Source organism: Bos mutus, chromosome X (genome assembly GCF_027580195.1).
Source record: "Bos mutus isolate GX-2022 chromosome X, NWIPB_WYAK_1.1, whole genome shotgun sequence".
Lineage (NCBI taxonomy): Eukaryota > Metazoa > Chordata > Mammalia > Artiodactyla > Bovidae > Bos > Bos mutus.
In genome coordinates this window covers 94,456,462-94,483,916 of record NC_091646.1, presented here as the reverse complement: position 1 = coordinate 94,483,916, position 27,455 = coordinate 94,456,462, and the positions used below count along the sequence as shown (strand labels likewise).

Genomic DNA, 27,455 nt, shown 5'->3' with positions numbered 1-27,455 from the left:
CTCCTAGTGGTGGCAAGGGAAAGCCTTGGAAAATGGCTAGTGAGCATCTGCAGAAAATCACCCAATTCTATAGGCTAGGGAAAGACGACAAACTTGAGATTCAGTGCCACTTTTTGAAAAATAAAACTGAGACTGTCAACTCTTGGCCTGATGCAGTGCAGGATCAAGAGAAGGCATAAGAGAAAGCTTAAGAATCCTGCCACAAGAGGGAGGAAGAAGTGTGGAGCAGCTGTGTCTATAGAAGATCTGAGAAAGCCTCACTAACAGGGCTCAGAGTACGTATTTTTCTCCTGAATGCAATTAGTAAAGATTGTAAGAAGTGACTACTGCTTCAAAAGAAAAGCCAGCCAAACAGAAAACAGCAAAATTCTGTAAAGCAATTATCCTTCAATAAAAAACAAATTTAAAAGAAAAGACAGCCAAGTAAAACTTCAAGGAGCATGAAAAACATCAAGTAAACATGACATGACCAAAGGATCACAATCATCACCAGTAACCAATCCCAAACACAAAGGAAAAACCTGTGTTAAATACAAAAGCAAAACACCACCAACAAAAAGATTCTAGGACTTCCCTGGTAGTCCAGCAGCAGAATACACACATTCTTCTCAAGCACACAAGAAACAGTCTCCAGGATAGATCACGTGATGTCACAGAACAAGACATAGTAAATTTAATAAGACTGAAACCATACCAAGTAGCTTTCCTGAGCACAACGTTCAAGTCAAGTCACTCGCTCAGTCATGTCTGACTCTTTGCGACCCCGTGGACTGTAGCCCACCAGGCTCCTCCGTCCATGGGATTCTCCAGGCAAGAATACTGGAGTGGGTTGCCATTTCCTTCTCTAGGGGATCTTCCCAACCCAGGGATCGAACCTAGGTCTCCCGCATTGCAGACAGACGCTTTAACCTCTGAGCCACCAGGGAGCACAACGTTATGAAACTAGAAATTATTAATGGAAGGGAAGATGGAAAAATCACAAATATGTGAAAATAAAAAAAAAACAAAACACACTGCTGAACAACCAGCGTGTCAAAGAAGAATTCAAAAGGGAAACAGAATATTATCTTGAAACAAAAAAGATGGAAACAGCATATGAAAACAAATGGGACGCATAAAAAACAGTTCTAAGAGGGAACTGCATAGTGACAAATGCATACATCAATAAAAATAAATGAAACTGACAACCTTTGGCTAGACTAAGAAAAAGAGAAAAGACTCAAAATCAGAAGTGAAAGAGAAGACATGACAACTGATACCACAGAAATACAAAGGATGCTGAGATCCTATAAACAACCATACACCAACAAATTGGCACCTAGAAGAAATGGATAAATTCTGAGAAACACGCAACCTACCAAGACTGAATCAGGAAGAAACAGAAAATCTGAAGAGAACAATACTGAATAAAGAGATTGAATCACGAATGAAAAAGGTCTTCCAAAGAAAAGCCAGGACCAGATGGTTTCCCTGTTTTAAAAAGAAGTAACACCAATCTTTCTCAAAGACTTCCAAAAAACTGCAGAGGAGGGAACACTCCAAAAATCATCTCACAAGGCTAGCATACCCCTAATACCAAAGCCAGGTAAGGACACTACAGGAAAAGAAATTACAGGTCATTGTCCCTATTCAATGTAGATGCAAATATTCTCAACATAACCTTTGTAAACTGAATTGAGCAGCACATTAAAAAGGTCATATTCTATGATCAAGTGGGATTTATCACTGGGATGGAAGGACAGTTTAACATATGCAAATCAAAAACTGACCCCACTACATTAATAGAATGGAAGATAAAAATCATATGATCACCTGAACAGATGAAGAAATAGGATTAATAAAATACAACATCCTTTCATGATAAAAATTCTTAAAAATTTGGTATAGAGAGAAGACACTTCAACATAATACAAGCCATATAGAACAAGTCCACAGCTAACATCATCTGCAATGCTAAAAATTTGAAAGCTTTTCTTCTAAGATCAAGAACAAGTCAAGAAACCCACTCTCATCACTCCTATTCAACATAGTACTGGAAGGACCAGCTGTAGCAGCCAGGCAAAAAAAAAAAAAAAAAGAAAGAAAGAAAAGGCATCCATATTGGAAAGGAAGAAGTGAACATGTCTTTGCAGATCGTATGATTTTATATACAGGAAGTCCTAAAAGAATTCCCCAAAACCCTGCTATAACTAATCAAGGAATGCAGAAAAGTTGCAGGATACAAAAATAACATCAACAGTTGCATTTTTCTATACACAAGACCTCTAAAAAATAAAATCTTATTCACACTAAAATAAAAAAGCAATAACATTCTTAAAAGTAAACTGAGTCAAGTAGGTAAAAGATATGTATGCTGAAAATTTTAAGATCTTGATAAAAAATGGAAGACGCAATAAAATGAATAAAATACTGTGTTCACTAAGTAAAAGAATTGATACGGTTAAAAGGTCCAGACTAGCCAAAGCGATCTGTACATGCAGTGTCAAAATTTCAATCACATTTTTTACAGAAATAGGGAAACAAGCCTATAATTTCTAAAAACGCACAAGACACCCCAAAGGGTGTGATTTGAACCATAATACAGAAGCTTTAGTACTCAAAGCAGTATGGTACTGGCATAAAACACACACGCATAGTCCAGTGGAACATAAGAGCTCAGACATAAAGCCATGCATGTAGGGCCAACTAATATTCAATAAGGGAGCCAAGAATATTCAGTTAGGAAAGGATAGTCTCTTTGTTAAATGGTGTTGGGAAAATAGATAACCACATGCAGAAGAATGAAACTGGACCCTTGTACACCTCAAAAATTAACTTGAAAAGGATTAAAGACTTAAACATGAGACCTGAAGCCATTAAGCTCCTGGAAGAAGATAACATAGGAAAAACTTCTTAGACTTTTGTCCTGGCAACAGTTTTGTGGATATGACACTAAAAAGTGAAACTGAAAGTCACTCAGTTGTGTCCAATTCTTTGCGACCCCATGGACTATACAGTCCGTGGAATTCTCCAGGACAGAATACTGGAGTGGGTAGCCATTCTCTTCTCCAGAGGATCTTCCCAACCCAGGGATTGAACCCAGGTCTCCCGCACTGCAGGTGGATTCTTTACTAGCTAAGCCACCAGGGAAGCCCATGACACTAAAAGTACAAGCAAAAAAAAAAAAGCAAAAATAAGTAAGTAGGACTACATCAAACTAAAAAAAGTTCTGTATGGCAAAAGAGACCATCAGTAAAGCAAACAGATAAATCTTATATCTGATAAGGGGTTAATATACTAAATATATAAAGAACTCACACAACTCAATATTTTAAAAAAATAAAACCTAATTAAAAAGTGGTCAGAGGACCTGAGTAGACATTGTTCCAAAGACATAAAAATGGCTAATAGGTACACAAAAAGGTGTTCAACATCACAATTATCTGGGAAATACAAATCAAAACCACAATGAGATATCACCTCACATCTATTAGAATGGCTATCATTAAAAAGAAAAGAGGTAAGTGTTGGAGAGGATGTGAAAAAAAATGGATCCCTTGTGTACTGTTCTGGGAATGCAAATTGATACAGCCAGTATGAAATCAGTGTAGTATAAATGCTCCTCAAAAAGGATAATCCTAACATATTATTCTGCAATTCCTTCTCTGGGCATTTATCTAAAATAAATGAAAACAGGATATCAATGAGATATCTGCATCTCCATATTCAGTGCAACATTATTCACAAGAGCCTACATATGGAAATAATGTGTCTATCAATAGATGAATGGATAAAGATGATGTGATATATATATGTGTCTTTATGTAAGTGTGTGCATATATATATCTCCATATATATATACACACACACAAACACACACAACAGAATATTATTCAGTCACGAGAAAGATGGAAATCCTTATGTTTTTAACAACTAGAATGAACCTTGAGGGTGTTATTCTAAGTAAAGTAAGTTTGGCAAATATTGTATTCTATCACTTACATGTGGAATCTAAAAAAGCAAAACTCAGAGAGTAAAATGGTGGTTACTAGAGGCTAGGGGTGGGGGAAAGGGGGGAGACATTAACCAAAAGGTACAAACTTTGGGGAATCTAATGTGCAGCATGGTCATTATAATTAATAATATTATATACTTGAATGTTGCTAAGATTGTAATTCTTAAATATTCTGACTACCAAAAAGAAATGGTAAATATGTGAGGTGACAGTTTTTAGCTAAGGCTTTGGTGGTAATCATCTCACAATACATGTATATAAATCAACACACTATACATCTTAATATTATATAGTCTTATAGCTCAAAAACTGACACCAAAACAAATAAACAGTGACAAAGTAAGTTTCATTCCAGGAATAATTCCACATAGGGAGATCTATTAATCTAATTTAGAGTACTAGTATATTAAAGGTGAAAACTATATGATAATAGCATTTGGATGTAGTTAGTATTTAAAAAATGCTTCTTGATTATTGTCTCCTTTTATGCAACCTTCTATTTTCACCTTCTGAAATTTCTATTGGTGGCTATCAGTTATTGGACAAGGTCCTTATGACTCATTTCTCTAAAGGAAATTCAATCTACTATACATTCATTATCAAAAATTTGATGTTCAGCTACTATGTTAAATTTTCAAACTTTGTAATAAGTAGGGTTTTCTTTCTCTACCAAATTATTAGAAGTTCTACAAAGGAAAAAAAATAAAGGCAGAAGTTTTATAACAGCAGCAGCATATATGCCTGGCACTGCTAACTATAGAAAGTCATACCTGTGTCTATGGAGCCATCAGCCTAAGGCACAGTTCCCATAATCACTGACAAGGTGAACCTGCCAAACAGGGATGCCACAATGCCAGTTTCCAGGGCCCCAAATTGTTACTGAGAAACAATAAACATGGACACTTACATAATAAGCTAAAATACTTCAGATAAAGTGGAAGACTTCATTTATTTGTAGCTGTTAAGTCTCTCAATACTGTCTGATTCATTGTGACCCCATGGACTGCAGCATGCCAGGCTTCCCTGTCCTTCACCATCTCCTGCTCAAACTCATGTCCATCAAGTTGGTGATGCCATCCAACCATCTCATCCTCTATCATCCCCTTCTCCTCTGCCCTCAGTCTTTCCCAGCATCAGGGTCTCTTCCAATGAGTTGGCCCTTTGCATCAAGTGGCCAAAGTATTGGAGCTTCAGTCCTTCAGCATCAGTCCTTCCAATGAATATTCATGGTTAATTTCCTTTAGGATTGACTGGTTTGATCTTGCTGTCCAAGGGACTCTCAAGAGTCTTCTCCAACACCACAGTTCAAAAGCATCAGTTCTTCAGCACCCAGCCTTCTTTATGGTCCAAGTCTCACATCCATTTAGTTAATGCCTGCCCAATCCCATTTTTGGGGCTTCCCTCATAGCTCAGTTGGTAAATCATCTGCCTGCAATGCAGGAGACCCGGGTTCAATTCCTGGGTCAGGAAGATCCCCTGGAGAACAAAATGGCAACCCACTCTAGTATTCTTGCCTGGAGAATCCCATGGACAGCAGAGCCTGGCAGACTATAGTCTACAGGATCACACAAGTTGGACACAACTTAGCAACTAAACCACCACCACCACCAATCCCATTTTTCACTTCTTTCTGGGATGCAACCACTATTATGAATCATAGAACATATTTTTACCCATATTTTTTACCATATACGTGTACCCACAGACATCAGTGTCCCAAACCATTCATCTCACCCATCCCATATAACCACAGTTTATAAGGGCAAAGTGGAGATTTTCTAAGGACAACATGCATGTTCTGCATAGGGGATCAGAGGAAGTCACCCTCACATCTTATGCGGAAGACAGGTGAAACCTCAGTTTCCCTTATCACTGCAGCAAAGGATGAGCTTGTCAAAGAAGGACTCTGCCATGCTGGCTTCCAGGGCCCCCAACTTGCTACCCAGAATTAACCACTAACATTTCAGATAAAGTGAAAAACCCCTTCATTTCAATAACCCCATCCCCTTCACTCTTTCCCCAGATCAACCCCAATCACGATTTTCAGGCCATGATTTTATACTTTAACTCTGCACAGGCACCCACACTCACCAGGGCCCCAGACCACCCCCCACCCAACATTGTTTTACTAGGGGAGGAATGATTTTGTGTTTTCCATGGAACACCTTCCCTCTCCATCGGTGGAGATCCTGAGCTGCACATGGATGGGGCCTGGGTAGCTGGAGAGATTCCAGGATACCAGTTTTAAAGTTTAAAAGGTGAGAGATTTGCACACACAAATCAGAGACCTTTATTTATGTATCAACTAATAACTTTATTTGAAGAACCAGTAACTTTATGTGAAGAACTGGTAAAACTGGAAGAAAAAAATTTAAGTGAACTTTTTCTGCAAGGGCAATACTGCGGTCTGCATGGCAGGCAGGGTGACCTTGGGCAGTCACCCGGAACTCAAGAGAAAGTCCAGTCCAGGCTCAGTCCTCCTTGTTGCCGTCACCCAGGGTGAGCTTGTCAAAGACGTACTCTGCCAGGCCACCTTCCGGGGATCCCATGTTGCTGAGGATGCTGACATGGTCCCTCAGCTCCTTGATGAACTCAACCTGCTGGTCCAGGTGGTGCATCTCCAGGAAGTGGCACAGGCTGGCGTCACTACTGTCGGTGGCCAGCTGGTGCAGGTCAAGTAGGCTCTGGTTGATGCTCTTCTCCAGGTTCAGGGTGTCTTGCATGGCCTGGAGACCACTCTCCCACTGTTGGGTCTCAGGCTTTCTGATGTCAGGGAAGCAGACACGGCCCCCACACGGGTTCTGCAGGAACATCAGGCTCTCGGCTGTCTTGCTGTGCTCGTGGGAGCGGAGCAAACACAGAAGTGCTTCAAGGCCACGTCTTCATGGTTGAGAAAAAAGGCCATGGCCAGGCACTCGTAGGAGGTGTGGAACTCCAAGGCTGTTGACCGCGGCCTAACACTCTGGGCAGTAGTTCTGGCGTGCCTGCGAGGGTGGTGCAGGCAGCGTAGCAGGTGACACAGGTGTGGTGGGTGTGAAGGTGAAGCCACGGGGCAGGTACCACCAGCCTCGGAGAGTTCCCAGAGTGAACAATTAGGGTTGCCAGGGGAATGCGGCTCAGGTCTGCAAGGGACCAAAAGTCAAGTCCCTAACCGGCTTGGGAGGGGCGAGAGAAGGTTCCTATTTCATTCCAGGTGGCAGGGGCGCGCGGGGCGGGGGCGCGCGGGGGGCGGGCGCGCGAGGGGCGGGGCGCGCGAGGGCGGGGCGCGCGAGGGGCGGGGCGCGAGGGGCGGGGCGCGCGAGGGCGGGGCGCGCGAGGGCGGGGCGCGCAAGGGGGCGGGGCGCGCAAGGGGGCGGGGCGCGCAAGGGGGCGGGGCGCGCAAGGGGGCGGGGCGCGCAAGGGGGCGGGGCGCGCAAGGGGCGGGGCGCGCAAGGGGCGGGCGCGCAAGGGGCGGGGCGCGCAAGGCGGGGGGCGCGCAAGGGGCGGGGCACAAGCATCCTTTGTGACCCCATGAATTGCAGCTCGCCAGGCCTCCCTGTCCATCACCATCTCCTGGTGTTCAGTCAGACTCATGTCCATCGAGTCAGTGATGCCATCCAGCCATCTCATCCTGTTGTCTCCTTTTCCTCCTGCCCCCAGTCCCTCCCAGCATCAGAGTCTTTTCCAATGAGTCAACTCTTCGCATGATGTGGCCAAAGTACTGGAGTTTCAGTTTTAGCTTCATTCCTTCCAAAGAACACCCAGGGTTGATCTCCTTTAGAATGGACTGGTTGGATCTCCTTGCTTTACTTTTTAAGGACGTTCTCTTGTTCTTTAATTCCTCTCTTTTATAGCACTGTGTTCTCCTTTTATAATATCACTGTCTTCATTAAAATTCTGAGAATATGAATTTGGTTTTATTGTTTCCTGTATTATATTCATCTTTTCTCCAGAAATATTTATATTTGTTCATCATGAACATCTCTTTTTATTTTCCTCAAATATCTGGCAAGCTTTTGTCCATTTAAACATAGGCATAAAGGACTCATTTGATTAGCCTTGGTAATTGGCATGGATCTGCTCTAGAGTTTTGACATCCATGTATGGAAGGGCAGACTATGTCTATTATTCAGTGACCACTTTTGTGGGTGCATGGCGTGGAGCTTGCAAGTAGGCTAGAGATCCTCACTGTTGCTGAAATAAAGATATTATTTCTGACATAGCCAGGCAAATGTTTTTCCCTTGGAGATAGCTGTGTCCTGATGTTTCCCTTCTGTGCAGGTCTGCAGTTTGGGGAGATGAAAGGTGCTCAAATGGCACAGGTCCTTATGTCCAGTATAAGTAGAGGTGGGAATGGTTCAGGGCAGGGCAGGGCAACACGTGCGCTGTTCTCAGAATAGCCGTGTCATCTCACAGCTGACCTAGGACTTTGTACAGTGCTTCAGTTTTGGTGACTGTTCTTGAAGTGTGTCTGAACATCCTCAGTTTTCTACTGCAGATGTTTCAAATTCTCTTAATTAACTTGTTTGACTGCATCTGCATTTCCTATCTTCCAAGAATTCCTCATATTTATGATGTGCTAATAATACCCTTTAGTGTGGTATGTGTGTGTGTAGATGTCTGTGTGTGTTTAACCACTGCCATGATTCAATTATAATTTTTAAAAATTTCTATATATATATTAATGACTGATTCACATTGATGTATGGCAGAGACCACCACAACACTGTAAAGCAATTATCCTCCAAGAAAAAAAAATCTCTAAAAATGTACATAATTTTCTTAATAGGTAATATAGTCATATGGTTCAAAGCCACACTGGTCTTCTCTCTCCAAGCAAGCATTATGGCATTACTTCTTATAAATCAGGAGGAAAAAGAAGGAAAAGAGGAAGAAATAATATTCATGAGATTGAAGAGAATAAACCAAAATATATTCTTTAGAAGCACATTACCAAGATAGATCATATTCTAGGCTATAACCATGTCTCAATAAATTTCAAAAGACTCAAATCACCCATCATTAGAAAAGAAAAAACATCTAAATCAAAAAAATCTACCCTCCTTTAAGGAATAAGAAGATGAAAAGCAATGAATACACAAGTCAAGCTGAAGTCAGAAAATGATAAAGAAAGGAAAATTCAGTGAATGAGAAAACAAAAAAATAGAACAAACAAAACTAAATATAGATTCTTTAGGATTAAAAAAAAAGATAAATTTCTCAACAGACTGATCAGGAAAAAAAGAGAGAAGGCAAGTTACCAACATTAAGAATGAGAGAGAACACATTACTAAAGATTATGAAAAGGAACAATATTGCTGTGATCAGTCATGGTGATGACTAGATTAGAACTAGATCATGCTTAGACTATTAATAATTGTGAACTATGGTGTTGGAGAAGACTCTTGGACTTCTTGCAGAGTCTCTTGGACTGCAAGGAGATCAAACCAGTCAAACAATCCTAAAGGAAATCAATCCTGAATATTCATTGGAAGAACTGATACTGAAGCTCCAATACTTTGGCCACCTGATGTGAAGAGCTGACTCATTAGAAAAGACCCTGATGCTCGGAAAGATTGAAGGCAGGAGGAGAAGGGGATGACAGAGGATGAGATGGTCGGATGGCATCACCGACTCAGTGAAGGGCAGGGAGGCCTGGTATGCTGCAGTCCATGGGGTCACAAAGAGTCGGACATGACTTGTGATTCACCAGTGGCTCAGATGGTAAAGAATCTGCCTGCAATGCGGGAGACCTGGGCTCAATTCCTGGGTCGAGAATACCCCCTGGAAAAGAAAATGGCAACCCACTCCAGTATTCTTGCCTGGAGAATCCCATGGAGAGAGGAGCCTGGTGGGCTATAGTCGGTGGGGTTGCGAAGGGGACACAACTGAGCAACTAACACTTTGACTTTCACTTCACTTCATCTGCCACACAAGCAGCAACTCAGAATACATTAAGGCAGGCAATTAGTTTCTTTTCTCAGCAAGAAGGTTAGTGGTAGGGCAATTCATGACTAAACTGCAGTGAGCACAGGATTTCTAGTGTAACGGAAATGCGTAATACAAAAGGTGGTAGAGTAGTTAAGGCAAATAGGATGGCATACGCTGGGGCAAAGGGTCTTTTTATGGTAGACTGAAGAATATAGTTCCTAGTAAATAAGTCTGTCTAAAGTTTACCCTGTTTTTATTTTTTTCAGGTATAGCTGATTTACTGTTGTGTTAGTTTCTGGATTTTAATACTTTAAAATACAAAACAGGAAAATGGAATAGTTTTGATGAAAAAACATAAATTCTAGGTTTCTGGGGAATTAATTATTCTTACTACTTTATCTCATTTAAGTTATTAATATGTACCTGGATCTTTATAATATAATCTGTCTTTCAAAGTAATAAAAGTTAATCTCTGTATTACTGTAAAGTTTCATTAACTCTAAACAGCTTTATCATCTCTTCTACCACTTCAGACGTTACTCTAGAATTATAATGAAACCCCACTAGTTTATTTAGTTAAAGACAGCTCTCTTGAAAATGATCTTACCATCAAACCAAACAAGTTCAAAACTAAGAGTTCAGGTTGCCACTTTTCAGGTAACAATAGGAAGTTTCAGCCTACCTCTATATTCCTTCCCAACTGGCCCTTTTATATTACAAGCCTTATTAAGTTTTCTTTTTCTTTTCTTCCTGTCTTGTGCTCCAAGTCTATCAGCTACACGGTATGATGTTCAGGAGTACTTGATTAGGAATCAAAAGCCACAAATTCCAACTCCAGTCAGAAATCAGGTACATCACTGGTCTTTTTGGCACTCACAATATTGGTTTAAAAATGCAAAGGATGTCACCTGCTTTGCCTGTTCTAAAGCATTTTAAAACAGTAAAAATAAAAATGCAGCCAAGAGTACGAACCAGCCACCAATTTTTCCATTACAACCGTATCTGGGCTTGAATAAGGATATGGTGATGTGCCTTTACTAATGGCCTAATAAGAACTGGCATAAAAAGCCTAGAGGTAAACTGTTCCACTGTGAAACCCCAGCCTCACCATCACCCACCAGATTAGGAGGGAACTGTGTTCAATACAGAGGGAAGGGAGGGCAGGGAGACCTGGGTTCTCCCCTCGGATTCCCCAATCAGTATCTTGCTAGGGAGAAATGAGCAAATCAACAACTTCTCTTATTATTGCCTTATTTGTGAAATGAACAGCTTGACCTATTTGGTTTTCCCAAACCCTATCAGTTATAAAAATGACTGGAGCCTATATGGAAAGAAAAATCAGGCTTTAGTCTATTCATGATAAGCAGTGACTGGTATCAAATATTAGCTTTGGAAATGGGGTAATATTTTAACATTCAAATAATAATGCCACATTAAGTTATGGCATTAGTACAACTCTCTGAAGGTTACAATTCAAGAAAAAGCAGAGCCCTCTTTGCTCTGCTGGTTGCTGTGTGTGCAGTAGGGGAAAAGATGCCCTGTTTCAGTTTGATGGTACCTAAGTCCTAGGTCTGAAATTACTAGACTATTGCAGAGTTCTAATTTCTTTTGCTACTGATTTTATTGTACCTTGGAAGTAGCTAAACTGAGTCTTATTTCTACAGTTGTTGACATTCCAACCATGAGAACCATGGTCAGAAGTCTTGCCCTGGGGCAGTTGTGCCCTAACACTAGGGAAACTGTGCCCTAACACTGGGGGAAAGAACCAGTTACAACCCCCAATATATTAAATCAGCAGCTGGGCTTCTAATTAATATGGCTCAGTGGATAAGAATCCATCTGCCAATGCAGGAGACACAGGTTCATTCCCTTATCTGGGAAGGTCCCAGATGCTGTGGAGCAACTGAGCCCATGTGCCACAACTACCAAGCCTGCGTTCTAGAGCCAGGGAGCTACAACTACTGAGCCAACACACTGCAACTGCTGAAGCCTGTGCTCCGCAAGAGAAACCGCTGCAACGGGAGCCCGTGCACCGCAACCAGACAGCAGCCCCCGCTCGCCACTCACCACAACCGGAGAAAAGCCTGCACAGCAATGGAGAACAGCACAGCCACAAACAAATACAATTATTAAAAAAAAAAAGAAGTGTGAGTTGTTCTAAAGTGCACATTTATCTCTAAAAAAAAAAAGAGAGAGAGAGAGAAGTGATTGTAAGATATCCTAGAATATTAAAAAAAAAAAAAGAAAGAAAGAAAGAAAGAAACAGCAGCCACCTACTTGATGTACAGTAGTGGCCTCACCCAGATGGGCTCTGAGGAGTGGTGACTGGTTGCTGCATTTTATCAAATATACTATGAATTGAAAAGCACACTTTTTTTCTGGGTGGGTTAAAAAAAGGAAAAATATCATGTTTTCAACCATATGTCATCGATTGGAAGCTGCACCTCAATTTCACAGAACTTAAAATGTGAATAAATGATTAGAGAATTGATGAAATATATTGGGTTTTGTAGAGAATTGACGTAATATATATTGGATTTTGTCATCCACTTGCCTTAGTATATTTATTAAAGTAGCTAGTTTTTTAAACTATTCATAATTGCTTATTACTTTTTGGAAATTGATTTGTGACCCTAATGGTCTCTGCTGCTAAGTCACTTCAGTCGTGTCCAACTCTGTGCGACCCCATAGATGGCAGCCCACCAGGCTCCCCCATCCCTGGGATTCTCCAGGCAAGAACACTGGAGTGGGTTGCCATTTCCTTCTCCAATGGGTGGAAGTGAAAAGTGAAAGTGAAGTCATTCAGTCCTGTCCGACTCTAGCGACTCCATGGACTGCAGCCTACCAGGCTCCTCCATCCACGGGATTTTCCAGGCAAAAGTAGTGGAGTGGGGTGCCATTGCCTTCTCCGATAATGGTCTCTAGTATTATATATAAGGATAGAAAACCTTATTTAAAAAAAAAAAATACTAGCATTTTCTATTGGATACTGTATCATTTTTCAACACATCAGCCTCATCCTAGAATGGGTGGTTTCTAACCTTTTTCTTCTTTCTTTTACATCTTTGAAGAGAGAGGTTTAATGTATTCAGTTAAGGAATAATTCCTTGGGTAATAGGTAACCCCTGTTCTCTGAATTCATAGCTAACCTCCTCCTAGCATGCCATGGGAGACATGTGACACCATCTTTCAGATGAAATAATAGGTGCATTAAATATTTAGCAAGGAAAGTTGCTGATTTAGGGTTCTACTCAAATCCCACTTTGAATGTGAAGGTTTCATTCTCATCAGTTCCACTGACTGAATGCCACTCACTACTGGATAACGTAAGCCACTTCTAACAGTGACAGCACTGCCGAGCTAGCAATCCAGCACTCTGGAGCAGCAGCACTGCACAGGCCAGGTCGGTCTGTCACACTTTCATAGATTCAAAGGTACTGCTGAGAACCCAAGACCCCGAACTACTGAGAGGAGCTTTGAGGAAGCCCAATGTAGGGTACCTGCATGAGGAGCTCATGAACAGTCATTCCCCGAGCGGACGTCCGCTTCAGCAGTGGAATGGCCGGGGTGCCTCACTCCTGCCCACTGTGTCCACAGGAATATGAGGAAAAGCAAGGTGGGGAATATGCTCAGCAACAGAGCCGACCCCTTCAAAGGGTTAAAATGAGGCTGTAAGAACTTCCCGTAAGTTAGGTGGCTGCTGTGGAAAGCTCGAGCTATGTTGCTTCTACTCTGCCCTGCAGTGCTGTGTGCCAGGCAGAGGGCATCAACAATGAGGAAGTGACGTGTGCACAGTAGGACAGGAGTCAGCTGGGGGATGGGGCAAAAGAGGCCACCACACAGTCCTAACTCCTGTTCCCTGAACTGCGTTATGGGAAGGCTTCTTCTCGGACCCTTTTCAGAACACTGTGCACCTGCCAGCCAACTTATAATTAGGCCCACCTGAGAATTGGTGACATCCAAGAAGGGGAGCAGTGATGGCAATACTAGTGACATTAGAGACATCTGTCCCCTTCTTCTCCCCACCCCCACCCTGGTCCTCAAAATACCAGGGGAGAGACAAATGGGGAAGGTAAGTGCTGAAGAGCAGATCATGACCTTCTCCTTACTGCAAGATCTTCTGGTCAAGATGTGGCAGAAGCTGAAGTAGGAGAGGAGGAAAAGGTGAGCATAAAGCAAATCCAGCACTACAGTTTTAAGTGGAAGAGAGTACATAGGAATTTTTATGGCCCAAAGTGCCTAGAAAGGTAAGAGATCTGCCTGTCTTCAAGAAACAAGAGTTTATAGACTGTCAAACTAGAGGGATTAGGCAAAGCAGGGTCTTTTCAAATACCTGACTCACCACTTTTGTGACCTTAAACTCTGATGCAATATTGCCAAGGGACCCTTGGGTTTCCACCAGCTCCATTAGGAGAACTCCTTCTGGCAAAATGAGGAGCACTAATGAGTTCTGAAATTCTACCTATGTCTTGGGGGGTAATCATGGGTAATAGCAGCATGAAAGTGTTGTGAACGTGTTAGCCACTCAGTCATGTTTGACTCTTTGCAACCCCATGAACTGTAGCCTGCCAGTTCCTCTGTCCATGGGATTCTCCAGGCAAGAATACTGGAGTTGGTAGCCATTCCCTTCTCCAGAGGATCTTGCTAACCCAGAGATCAAACCTGGGTCTCCCACATGGCAGGCAGATTCTTTACTGTCTGAGCCACCAGGGAAGCCCTGAATAGCAGCATATTTGGAGGCTAAACAGGACATCATTAACTAGACATTGCAGCCTAAGATATGCAGTTATATTAAATCTATGGTGCAGAAGATTATACAAATGACAAAAAAAAAAAAGTGGACCCATCAATCCCACCAGTCACCAGTTCTCTGAGGGCTGGCCTGAAAAAAGGGTAACTGGTATTGAAACTTGCCGAGGTTAAAAGACTGCTGGTATGGCAGTAGAGACCCACACTAGAACAACTCCACTGCTTTAGTAACATGCAGGCTGAAACCATCCAAATAAAGTTACTACCATAACTTGAAAAGAATAACTGAGACTACATAGCATTTACAATCTACAAAAGGGCCCAATTGCCAGAGAATAAAGTTCACCACTAATTGAGAAATATCAACAGTATAATCAATAAAACTAAATGATCATATACGATCATGGACAAAGTGCTGTCAGACGTTCCTGATCTTTCTGGGAGCTCAGAATACCAATGATACATGATAACAGACTTTAGCCCTGGGTAAATTATTCTCAAGAGATCCCAAAAGATGTAGTGATGAAGCCCATGGGAACCCCAGGAAACTATCACCTGTAGCTGAGAGGCAACTTCACATTTCGCTCCTCCAAGAGGGTCTAGGATGGGTCTATGGAAAGTGTGGAAAGTTCTGGATGGATATGCACAGAGGATGGCTGTGAGAGAGCCACGGTGAGGCTCCCTGTATGCCCCCGTATGTCTATGCCCAGACTTAACTCCCTCCCTCCCTTTTTTTTCTGAATTCTCTCAACCTTCAAAGGGCAAAGTTATGAATCAGTGGCTCAAATGCCATCAGTGGATCATGAGAGGCTAAATGAAATCAGAGTTCCCCTAACAGTGTCAAAGAATCCCAGTTTTTCCCTGCAAGTGTGATGAGTCATTTCCAGGGAACTAGTGACCAACTCTTAAATACCTCTCATCTTTTCTTATGAATCACCATCTCCACCCACGAATATCCACATGCTGTCTCCTGCTGTGGGCTCTGACTTTAGAGATCCCCAGAGTAGCTACTGTGGCATATTCTAGTATGAAGTGGCACTTTCTTCAATTTCTCTGTTAATAATTTCCACATAAGGCAAATTTAAGGCAACACTTTGGAATGAGAAGTGTCATCCAAAAAGGAATAGCTCAACTTAGACTAAAATCCTTGGATTTGGTTTCTAAACTAAGCACTTTTAGTTAAACCATCTGGTTGACAGTCTAACAAACTGTTATCAGCTGATCACCTGCATTAGAATCCCCTGCTCATTAAAGCAGGTTCCCTGGCCGCATGGAGACCTGTGGACCCTGGACCATACATTTGTAAAATGATTTTTTTTTTAAATTTTGCTTGCTTGGGGCTGGTGCACTGGGACGACCCAGAGGGATGGTATGGGGAGGGAGGAGGGAGGAGGGTTCAGGATGGGCAACATATGTATACCTGTGGCGGATTTATTTTGATATATGGCAAAACCAATACAATATTGTAAAGTTAAAAAGTAAAATAAAATTTAAAAAAAATTTGGAGTAATTTTAGATTTACAGCCAACTTGGAAAGATAGTACAGAGCATTTCTCTGTGTCCCTCACCCAGTATTCCCTCACATTAGCCTCTTACATTAGGATGGTACATTTGTTACAATGAACAAATATTGATCCATGACTATTAACAGTGGATTTGGACTTCACTGGTTTTCCTACTAATGACCTTTTGGTTCCAGAATTCAATCCACATTGCACTTAATCATTACATGTCTTTAGTCTCATCAGAATACCACTTTTCCAGTCTTTTCCTCTTTGTCACGACCTTGACAGTTTTGAGGGGTCAGGTGTTTTGTACAATGTATCTCAATTTGCATGTCTTTGGCAGTTTTCTCATGACTCCACTGGGGTTATGGGTTTGAGGGGGAAGATACCACAGAGGTGAAGTCCATTCTCATAACATGACCTGTTACTGATGATGCTAACCTTGATCACCCAGTCAAGGTGGTGGTTTGCCAGGTTTCTCCACTGTAAGGTATTTCCCCCACTTTCCATACTCTAGTTTTTGGAAGCAGATCATCAAGTCCAAGCAACCCTCAAGAGAGGCAGGGAATTAGGCTCTACCTCCTGGAGAGGGGAGTATTTACATAAGTAGATTAGAATTCTTGTGTAATAAAGATTTGTCCCTTCTTACCTATTTATTTATTTATTTATTTGTATCATTATGGACTCGTGTGTTTATTACATGCTTTACGTTATAATCCAAAACTACATCACATATATTGTTATTCACGTTGTTCTGGCTTTGGCCACTGAGAGCTCCTTCAGGTTGGCTCCTATGTCCCTTGGACATGCTCTCTTTACTTTGAGTACTTCCTTACTTGCTGCTGGGCTTCCCAAGTGGCTCAGTGGTAAAGAATCTGCCTGCCAATGCAGGAAACGCAAGAGATGCAGGTTCAACTCCTGGGTTGGGAAGATCCCCTGGAGTAGGAAATGGCAACCCACTTTAGTATTCTTGTCTGGAGAATTCCATGGACAGAGGAGCCTGGCAGGAGCTCTGAAAAAGCTCTAGCCCATGGGGTCAAAAAAAAAAAAGTCAGACACACAAATGACATGGCAGTACAACAGATTTCACTTCATCTTCCATTCTCTTGCTACAGCCCTAGAATTTGCCATACCCCCAGGGAATCCTGATTTCTCTTGCTATGGAATTGTATGAGCGACCTAGATCTGGGCACTGAGGGGGACTGTGCAGTTTTGAGAAGCAACCAAGCAGATTCTTAGGCACGCTCAAGTTTGAGGGCAGCCATTTTAGAAAGTCAAGCACAAATAAACTAGATATAATTTGTCAAGAAAAGCTCTGAAGTAGCTCGTTTAAAGAATTACTACTATTTTCTTCATGTTAGTTCAAGATCAGAAGTTCAAAAATGCAAACACCCTGGGGGACCCATAGAGAGGAAAAGAGAGAAGACAATAGTACAGATCAAATACTGATTCTGAAATACAGAGGTTATAATTCAACACCTAAAAACTAGAATAAAATAGATTTACGGAAGGCTTTCCCTGTGCCAGGCACTGTGCCAAGCTAAGTGCATGGTTCCAAACCTAACGCTAAAGGTGTAATTTCTCCTTTTGTAAACGTTCTGAAATTGAGGCTTAGAAAGGTGAAATGTTTGCAGAAACAAAATAGTCAGTAGGTGGCAGAGCTGAGACACGAAATCAGGTCCAGGTGCTTGCCCACAAAGAGGATTTCACTTGGCATTCTGTTAACTAGTGCAGAGGTGAGCTTTTCTGCAAAATTCAGACTTAAATTGAAGAAAGTAGGGAAAAACACTAGACCATTCAGGTATGACCTAAATCAAATCCCTTATGATTATACAGCGGAAGTGACCAATAGATTCAAGGGATTAAATCTGATAGACAGAGTGCCTGAAGAACTGCTTCAGGAGGTTTGTGACGTTGTACAGGAGGCAGTGATCAGGACCATCCCCAAGAAAAAGAAATGCAAAAAGGCAAAATGGTTGTCTGACAAGCCCTTACAAATAGCTGAGAAAAGAAGAGAAGCTAAAGGCAAAGGAGAAAAATAAAGATATATCCATCTGAATGCAGAGTTCCAAAGAATAGAAAAGAGAGATAAGAAAGCCTTCCTCAGTGATCAATGCAAAGAAATAGAGGAAAACAATAGAATGGGAAAGACTAGAGATCTAAGACAATTAAAGGTACCAATGGTACATTTCATGCATAGATGGGCACAATAAAGGACCTAACAGAAGCTGAAGATATTAAGAAGAGGTGGTAAGAATACACAGAAGAACTATACAAAAAACATCTTAATGACTCAGATAACCACAGTGGTGTAATCACTCACCTAGAGCCAGACATCCTGGAATGCAAAGTCAAGTGGGCCTGAGGGAAACATCATTATGAACAAAGCCAGTGGAGGTGATAGAATTCCAGCTGAGCTATTTCAAATCCTAAAAGGATGCTGTGAAAGTCCTGCACTCAGTATGCCACCAAATTTGGAAAATTCAACAGTGCCCACAGGACTGGAAAAGGTCAGTTTTCACTCCAATCCCAAAGAAAGGTAATTCCAAAGAATATTCAAACTACCACACAATTGCACTCATCTCACATGCTAGCAAAGCAATGCTCAAAATTCTCCAAGCTAGGATTCAACAGTACATGAACTGAGAACTTCCAGATGTTCAAGCTAGATTTAGAAAAGACAGAGGAATCAGAGATCAAATTGGCAACATCCGTTGGATCACAGAAAAAGCAAGAGAATTCCAGAAAAACGTGTAATTTTGCTTCATTGACTACACTAAAGCCTTTGACTGTGTGAATCACAACAAACTGGAAAATTCTTAAAGCGATGGGCCTACCACACCACCTTACCTGCCTCCTGAGAAACCTGTATGTAGATCAAGAAGCAACAGTTAGAACCAGACATGGAACAACAGATGGGTTCAAAATTGGGAAAGGAGTACGTCAAAGCTGTATATTGTCACCTTGCTTATTTAACTTATATGCAGAGTACATCATGCGAAATGCAGGGCTGGATGAGGCACAAGCTGGAATCAAGATTGCCAGGAGAAGTATCAATAACCTCAGATATGCAGATGACCCCACCCTTATGGCAGAAAGCAAAGAGGAACTAAAGAGCCTCTTGATGAAAGTGAAAGAGGAGAGTGAAAAAGCTGGCTTGAAACTCAACATTGAAAAAAACGAAGATCATGGCATCCGGTCCCATCACTTCAAGGCAAATAGATGGGGAAACAATGGAAACAGTGACGGACTTTATTTTCTTGGGCTCCAAAATCACTGCAGATGGTGACTGCAGCCGTGCAATTAAAAGATGCTTCCTCCTTGGAAGAGAAGCTATGACAAACCTAGACAGCATATTAAAAACCAGAGACGTTACTTTGCCGACAAAGGTCCGTCTAGTCAAAGCTATGGTTTTTCCAGTAGTCGTATATGGATGTGAAAGTTGGACTATCAAGAAAGCTGAGCACCGAGGAATTGATGCTTTTGAACTGTGTGGTGTTGAGAGTCCCTTGGACTGCAAGGAGATCAAACCAGTCCATCCTAAAGGAAATCAGTCATGAATATTCTTTGAAAGGACTGATGTTGGAGGTGAAGCTCCAATACTTTGGCCAGCTGATACAAAGAACTAACTCATTGGAAAAGACCCTAATGCTGGGAAAGATTGAAAGCAGAAGATGACAGAGGATAAGATGGTTGGATGACATCACTGACTCGATGGACACGAGTTTGAGCAACCTCCAGGAGATGGTGAAGGAAAGGGAAGCCTGGTGTGCTGCAGTCCATGGGGTCACAAAGAGTGACACGACTGAGTGACAGAACTGAACTGAGCTTTTCTGCGTGCTTGCCTTTCCCAGATCTCAAAGCCAGGAGGGAGGGTCAGCACATTCACTGCTGAATGTCCTGTGTCTGTTATGTAGCAGGCAGTCAGCAGATAACATCTGAATAAATCTGCACAAATCCCTACATTGGTGAAAATGAGGACCATGAAGCATAACACATTTACTTCTACTGTCTCACAACTAGACTTATATTCCCAATTAGGTAAAAAAATCAATGACAACAACAAAAAATTCTACTGAAATCATACTTTTAAACTTCACGAAGTTCAGATTTGGGGATAAGGAAAATAATTATGGGTAAAGTGGTCTGAGTGCAAGGTTTTAGTAAACAAAAAGTCAGTTAACTTACAGGTGGTTTCTCAGGTGGCTCAGTGGTAAAGAATCTGTCTGTCAATGCAGGAGAAGCAAGAGATGCAGGTTTGATCCCTGGGTTGGGAAGGTCTCCTGGAGGAGGAAATGGGAACCTATTCCAGTATTCCTGCCTGGAACATTCCATGGACAGAGGAGTCTGGTGGGCTACAGTCCGTGGGGTCACAAAGAGTCAGACACGACTGCTTACACACAGGTAGTCTAAGACTAGAAAGCAAATGCCAAAAGTCATGAGATCACTACTTCCTATAAATTAAATGGACTTCATAATACACCAATACATTCATTCATTACTTCATCAAGTATTTCTTTAATGCCTAGCATGTACGGGCACTGTTTCATATGCTAAAGACCATAGCTATGAACAATACAGAAAAGAAACGCTGCTGTCAGAGCTAACAGTTAACAAATACCCTGAATACACGTCAGATGCTGATAAGTGCTGGGAAGAAAAACAATGCTCCGAAGGGGCAAGAGCTTGCAACTTTCAGTAGAGCTTGCAACTTTCAGTAGGATACTTCCTCCCTGAGAATGTTACCTTGATGGAGAGTGGTGACAGAGCTCAGAAACATCCACCTAGAAGAGGAAAGAGCAAGTACCAAAGCCCTGAGGCAGGACACGTGCTACATGTGTGTATGGAGCCACAAGGAAGCCACAGGAAAGTGACCAAGGAGTGATGTGTCACAGGAGATACAATACAGAAGTGCCTGCAGCCGTGGTGGAGGTATGGAGTAGACAGAGACGAGGACTTATGGTGCAGTGCCCTTTGGGTGATTCTGACCTCTTGAACATTTATCGAGGAAGACAGGAAGCTGTTACAGAGAAGACACTTGGAAGGATCACCGTAGCCTGCTGTTTTGAGAACGACCAATGACGAGGTGGCCAAGAAATCATACGAATGAGCAGGTGATGGTGGCTTGGATGTAAAGTGGTACCAAGAAGACAGGCTGAGAGGTGGTGGTTTTTTTTTTTTTTTTTTTGAGAGGTGGTTCTATTCTGAATATATTTTCATGTTAGAACCAGCACTCTTGGTAGATGGAGTGTGGATATGAAAAAGAAGAGTCAGGGGTGGCAACAAGGTTTGGGGCTTAGCAAAGAGACGGATGGATGTATGGCTACCATATACTGAGATTAGAGTGGGATCAATCCTTGGTGGCCCAGCGGTAAAAAATCTGCCTGTCAATGCAGAAGACATAAGAGACATGGGTTCGATCCCAGTGTGGGGAAGAGCCCCTGGAGAAGGAAATGGCAACCCACTCCAGTATGCTTGCCTAGAAAATCTCGTGGACAGAGGAGCCTAGTGGGCTACAGTCCATGGTCACAAAGAGTCAGACACAAATGAGCAACTAAACAACGAACAACTGAACAAACTAAACAACTGTGGCAATTCCAAGAGGAGATGTTGAGTAGACAGTCACCTGGGTCTGCATTTCAAGGTAACTCTCCAGGACTCCAGGATATAAATTTGGGAGTCATTAACATTTCAAGCCACAAACTAGGAAAAGCTCACCAGGGGTGTGAGTACAGACAAGGCAAAAATGAGGTTATTGCTGGAGGGAGATAAGAGGGTGGGAGAAAGTTCTTTTTTTTTTCCCTTAAAAGGTGGGTAGGTTAATGAGAACGATTCTACAGAGGGAAAAGGTGATGCTGGAGAGCACAAAGCAATTGCTGAAAGACTTTCTTTGATTTGCTTTGAATATTGCTGAAATGCAGCATCCTGTCTCTGAGGGCAAGAAAGGATATAGAGAAGCACTGACATGCATTAAGGGCCAGAGAGGGAAGCCATAAAGACATCATCACTCACCTTGAAGGAAACAAAAGAGGCCACTGGTAAGGTAGTACGATCTATAATTAACACATAAAAATCAATAGCCTACAAAACACATATCTAACCACAGATTTGTGTCCAGAATATACAGAAAACTCGGAAAACTCAAAAATACAAGAAAATCTGATCAGAAGGTAACCAAAAGATAGGAAGAAAGATTTCACAGAAGAGAATATATAAATGGAAAATAAGCATATGAAAAGATGTTCCTATGGCCACTATGGAAATGGAAATTAAAACCACAATGTATCACTACACATCTATCACAATGACTAAAAACAAAAAAACAGTGATGACACCAAGTGCTGGAGAGTACGCAGAAAAACAACCACTCAAACAGTGCTCTGGTGGGAATTTAAAATAGTCATTTATACAATGACAAATTAATCTGTCAGCAGCCTACAGAACTATACATATACTTACCATACAACAAATATATTCCTGGGGATTTACCCCAGAGAAATAAAAACTGATGTTCACATAAAAACCTGTACATAAATATTCATAGCAGCCTTATCTGAAATAGCCCCAAACTGGAAGCAACCCAGGTGACCCTCAACGAGGGAATGGTTCAAAAAACTGTGATACATCATAGGGATCGAACCTAGGTCTCCTACGTTGCAGGCAGATTCTTTACCATCTGAGCCACCAAGGAAGTCCATTACCATGGAATACTACTCAGCAATAAAAAAGAATGACCTATTGATACACACCGACCTTGGATGAAGTCAGGAGCATTATGTTGAGTGTAAACAGACAATATAAAGAGGTTGCATATTATATGATTCCAATTATATAACATTTTTATAACGACACAGGTGGGGAACAGAAGAGTGATTACCAGAGGTTAGGGATGTCAGTGGTGATAGAAAGGATGTGACTATTAAGGAAGATTTTGTAATAATGAAAGAATTTTGCATCTTCACTGTAGTGGTGGTTACAGGAGTCTACACAAGTGATAAAATGGCACAGAACTATACAGACAGGTAGTACCAATGTCACTTTCCCGGTTTTGATACGGCACTACTATTATGGAAGATGTAACCACTAGGGCCAAGTAGATAAAGGCTCTGGTGGGACCTCTCTCTGTTATCTTTGCAATTCTCTAAGAATCTATAATCATCTCAAAATAAAAAGTTTTTAAAAATCTAATGCATCCTTGAAAGTTTAACTTGGACCATAGGATTTCTTAGAATTCAAGTCAAAATAAATATATATGGTTCATTAATTTTAAAAAGTCAATAGCCCAGTACATGAATATTCATAGCAGCTTCATCTGTAATAACCTCACACCGGAAACAACTCAAACGTCCATATACATACAATGATATACTACTCAGCAATAAAAATAACTACTGTTATGTGAACTATGGATACATCTGAACATAATTATGCTGAGTAACAGAAGTCAGACAAAAGAGTGCATAATGTATGATTTCACTTATAGAAAACTCTAGAAAATATATACTAATCTGTAGCAACAAAAATCAAATGAATCATTGCCTGGGGGTGGTCTTGTTCATGGGGAGAGCTGGGAAGGAGGAATTACAACGGGGTTTTGGGAGTGATGAATCTATTTACTATCTTCACTGTGGTTTCATAGGTGTATGCGTATGTTAAAACTTAGCAAGTTGTACAGTTTATATACGTGCAGTTAATTGTATGTAACTCAATAAGGTTTAAAAAAAGATCAATAGCTCACACATTCACAAATAATAATCAGTTAGAATTTTTCATGGAAAAGAACAACCCATTTACAACAGCAACAAAGAAACAGGAACCAACCTAAGGAATGTGCAAAACTTGTATGATGAAAACAATAAAACATTTCTGAAAACAGTAAAACTTTCCTTATTTCAACAAACAGAAAGAAATCTCTTCTTGAGAGGGTGATTTAATACCTTAAAGATGTTAGTTCTCCCTAAGTTAATTTACAAACTGAAAGAAATCCAAATAAAAACACTGACAAATGACTTCTTTCTGTGCTAGACACATTAATACTAAAATTTATATGGACAAATAGGCATATGAGAACAAAACACTGAAAAAGCTTATAAAGGAAACTAGCTGTAATTTATATTAAATATGCTAACAATCTTCTATAATTAAAACAGTGTGGACTAGCATTTAAGTAGAATGATGGACCAGTGGACTAGAATATGAACAATCCTGAAATTCACTAAATACACACGGAAATTGGGTTATGGTAAAAGGTAACTAAAATCACTGGGGCAAAGGATTTCGTAACAAATTGTGTTTGGACAACTGGATAGCTACGTGCAAAACAATCAGATCCATAAGTCACACCACACCCAAGAATAAACTAAGTGAATCAGAGGACTAAATGTAAAAATTCAAATATATTAGAAGAAATTGTGTGAATTCCTCTATAACCAGGGACTAAGAGGAAGGTTTTCTAGTATGATTTAAAAATCTAGATTCAATAAACTACTTGCTTAATGTATAGCTACAATGAAAATGAAAAAAACTGCATAAGTAAAACCCATAAGCAAAGTCAAAATATAAATGACAATTGCAAGCACATATTTGAAATGTATCACCAATAAAGGCTAGTATCTCTAATATATTTTCTAAAAATTCGGGGTGGGGAGGCATGGGAAGGACCATAAATATGATAGAAAAAAAATGAACAAAAGGCCAAGACAACACACAAAATAGATATAATAATGGACCATAATACATGGCAAAATACACAACTTCACTCATAAGAGAATTGTAAACTGAAACACAACCAAGATACCATGTCACACCCTGCTAGTCAGACTGTGAGGGAATAGGCACTCTCTCAAATATCTGGGGGGAATGTAAAACATTACGAGCTTTCTGGCAAATTCTAACAAACCTATACATACATCAACCCTTGATAAGCAATCCAATTCTAAGAATTTACACTGAAGATGTACTTCCTATCATGCAAAATGATTTACTATGGCGTTATCTGTAATTGTAAAACTAGTGAAAACTACTTAACGCCAAAATACAACAGACCGGCTGAAAAAATGGTGACATATCCTTACAAGGAAGTCCTGTCAAGATTTTTTTTAAACAGAGTAAGCTCTGTGAATACATACAGAATGACTTTCAGAAGGGACAGATAGATGAACATAAACATTTTTCCCTCCCTATTATGATATGGGCATTAAAATTATAAAACCACTGTATGTGTGCTGTAGAACTGGGCAAATGAGTTAATATACTGGTGTAATTGACAGCCAGGCTTCTCACTGTGGAAGAACATCTATGAAGAATATTTACATTTCACATACAAATACAGAATGGGGAAAAGAGAAACCCTGAGGGGTGTTGGAACTGGAGATTAGCAGGATGAATATGCAGGTCCCTAACACACACAGACACGTGTGCGTGCATACACACACACACATTTATATGCATATACATGTATCATTTTTTTCCCTCGCTCTGTTGTTGGAACATCCAGAAACAATGATACTCTGACAGCAATGAAAACACTCTAGCTCCCAGATCTTGGTTTCTAAATATTATTCCTAACTAAAAGCAAGCAAGGCTCCTCAGAGAAACAACCAATGCCAAGACTGGGGCAGGCAGGCAAAGTACAACAGTATCCTGGAGCACCTTGCTGGGCCAAAACATTAAAAAAAAACAAAAATGATAAGGACATGTCAAAGAGACAGAGAAGCTGGTTTGAAGAAATTTCCATTAGCCAAATTTAAGATATTTTGATCAAAACACTGACAGTAATGGATTATAACTCACAGAATAAAATGATCTATGAAAGAGATAGATCAAGGGAAAATTTTTGTGCATAGTGGACTGCCAGCTAACAAATGTACACTTAACGATGGAGTCAGAAACTCACCATTTAGCATTATGTTAAACTAGAATTTCATTGATTCAGTCAAGAACTATCAATAGCAGATGTTAAAACTAGTGGGTAGAAGTCTGCTGGAGAACAGAACATTTTTACGTAGTGTCAAAGTATCTTCCCACTAAAGTTCTTACCTTTCCTTTAAAGGAACATGATAAAGCAGGATGAAAAGGCACTAGCTTTATGAAAACCACAGTAGAGTATCTAAAATTTGTACTTTTTTGGAAAAACACAATATCAAAACCTAATTTTTAAGTACATGAGCCAGGTTTTATCAGAAACTCCATGCTACAAAATACTATTTATACTATAATCTTATTGTTATTAAAATTATCTATGTACTATGAATAGGCTAGAATGATAAATACCAAAATTATAAAACTGATAGTACTAAAAATTCAAGTAATTTTATTCATTTTTATGTTTTACCATATTTTCAATGTCTCTACAATAAACATGTATTACTTTTATAAGAAGAAAAAGTATGGGAAGAAAAAAACCCACAAGGAGTAAGCAGATACAACATAAAAAAGCTGGAAATAAATTTAAAAGCTAAGAGTGTTTTGTGATTGCATGATGGCATGATAGATGATGTATTCTTTTCCCTGTTTTTACCTGTGGGACTTCTGAGTTAAAAACCCTGATGCTCACAACTGATCACTTTACACACTGATTTTGCCTTTGCTGTGCGCACTGAAATCTAGCAACACTGCCTCTCTGCTCATCTCTCCTTGAATTCCTTCCTCTTCGCCCCTGGATCTTTCCTTACCTAACAAGAAACCACATCATCTTTCTTTAAAATTTCTGCATCCACTGCTCCTGAGATTATCTGATGTCCCCTGAGCATATCCCACACCACTTGTTTCTCAAGTAGTGTTTTTTTCACAGCAGCGTACAGGAGTGGATCTTTATACAATACCTACCTCTCTGAAACATCATTTCCTACTGTAAAGCAGTTTCAAAGAATGTACACCATTGTCAGAATGGGGAGGGGAGTTCTGATATGTCTTTTCTCTGGTAGAAGTAAAATGTTTTAAAACAGCGTCACTATCTATCAGCTTTCTCTGTACTTTCTCTGTGATCAAGCATGGTAGGGTCATGATGGTATCTGCAACTTTCCTGGACAAAGCCTTGCGTAAAACATGGTTACTTAGCCCTTGCACGGATGATCAAACTCAGCTCAGCAGGGTCCTATGGAAATGGAGCTCTCAAACACAGATCAGCACACAGGAAAGTGGACCGAGACCTCTGACCCACATTGTGTTCTTAGAGGCAACACTTAGAGTTAGCTCTTTGAGAGGCTAGTTTTTAACTGATAGCAACGCACACGTTTGGGAATGCAGGTTTTAAATATACATCACAAAGGTAGGCAAATCTATGAATATTTTAAAAG

At 40.7% G+C, this 27,455-nt stretch overlaps 1 protein-coding gene across 3 annotated transcripts in view; it reads right to left on the bottom strand.

Annotated features, from left to right (window-relative positions):
- Nucleotides 1-27,455, bottom strand: part of PRRG1 (proline rich and Gla domain 1) — a 142,468-nt gene that overhangs the window by 33,569 nt on the left and 81,444 nt on the right. The window lies entirely within an intron of this gene.